Source organism: Gracilinanus agilis, chromosome 2, assembly GCF_016433145.1.
Source record: "Gracilinanus agilis isolate LMUSP501 chromosome 2, AgileGrace, whole genome shotgun sequence".
Lineage (NCBI taxonomy): Eukaryota > Metazoa > Chordata > Mammalia > Didelphimorphia > Didelphidae > Gracilinanus > Gracilinanus agilis.
Window position 1 is genome coordinate 228128981 of NC_058131.1, and position 1722 is coordinate 228130702.

The following is a 1722-nucleotide window of genomic DNA, read 5'->3' on the forward strand; positions in this document are numbered from 1 at the left end:
TCTGCTCTTTGCCAAAGTAAAGACTCTACAAATGCCCTTGGTCCCCATTCCCTCTGGTCTTTTTTAATATTCCAAATGTGATGAATTTATTTTACTCTGATGCAAACCCAAAGCTTTCATTATAGCACAGAGACCAATTTCATAAAAGGTCAACAAAAAGTCATATAGGACATGCAGGACATGATATACAAACTAGAGAATCAGGTTATTTCCTTTATAACATGACAGTACATTGTCATTGAAGAACAAATTGAAAATAACACTGAGAAATTAAACCAAAATGTGACACAAACATTACAACTTCCATGCATGCCTTCAAATATCTCTTATAATGGATTGAAAAACCTCTAGAGTTCAGTGCAATGGCACTACAACAGTTCTTTGGAAGAAAAAAAAATGTTTACATTGTTGAAATTTCACTGAATAATATTAAGTCTGAAATAGCAGTGAGTTCATTTCTTTTTATTTCAAGGATAGATGTGATACATTAGTTTAAAATGATATTAGGCTTCCAATTCAAATCCTCACCCAACCTTATGACCTCCTATATCGAAGTTTTTCCATTAATAAAAACTGTGTGTGTCAATTTTACACCCGGTCATAGTGTCCAAATATATCCAAGTTTGATAGAGCTGGCATTATTCACTTTACCAGTTTTTTTTTTTACCTAGCTTGTAATTAGTAGCAATGCCAAAATAGATGTTATTACTTTCAGCTGTCCAAGGAAGATTTATAGACGTTTCAATCCTCTCATTCCTTTTGGTAGGTTGACCCTCAAAATGCAGTGCCATCATTCACACATGTGTGCAACCAGAAGGCAGCAGCCTTGTAATTCATGGCAAAATTATTCTGAGATAGTTTGGACTTAGCTGCGTCTGAGCTCATGTGATAGCCTGCAAGCCAACCTTCGTAAGTTAATACAGTCCATTCACAGATGGTTGGTCTAGAGAAATCAATATCAGCTTTTCCACCAAATCTAAAATGATCCCATTTATAGATCTTTAATTTCCAACTTTTTTCTGTATTTGGTACAAATTTAATGTCAAGTCATCTTCAAATCATTAGCCAATTTATTCTCCATAATAATTTCTGCCCCCAGGATATTGTCCATGTTCCATTGTTGAATGAAGGTAATTCATGTTCATAGTCACAGATCTTGTTCTTGGTTTCCAAATTACCTGTGTCACTGTATCAGAAGTGAAAAATTCCACTCCACTGCAAGACTAAGGTCTATTTTAAGCATAGAAAACTCATATCCTCTGTTGAAGACATCCTTAACAGCTTTTCTCAGGCCACAGTAAGTTGGTGTGTTATGCATTTCTTCAGGCATGCCTGCTTTGGAAGGGTCTGTGACACAAAGAATAGCCATGGAGGGTAGGGGAACAAGGGGGTGGACTCTAGAAAAGTATGGCCATCTTTGAGTTTGCTAACCCTCCCCTTATGGCCTTCTGCAGCAGATTCATTTCATTATAACTCTCTTCCTTTTCTTCAGATTCTCTATTTACTGTGTCCTTCCTTGCTGTCTACAAACACACATTTTACCTATTCTTTAAACAGCAACAAAAACCTTACTTGATCCTACCATATCACATCTTTATTCTATATCTCCTTGGCTAGAGTTTCTTCGTTTCTAAGATAGAAGAGCAGCAATGGATAGGTAATTGGGTTTAAGTGACTTGCCCAGAGTCACAGTTAGGAAGTGTTTTAGATCAAATTTGAACT

The 1722-nt window shown here is 36.2% G+C and overlaps 1 pseudogene; it reads right to left on the bottom strand.

Annotated features, from left to right (window-relative positions):
• Positions 1–503: 503 nt before the first annotated feature.
• Positions 504–1318, bottom strand: LOC123234971 (annotated as a pseudogene).
• Positions 1319–1722: the final 404 nt, after the last annotated feature.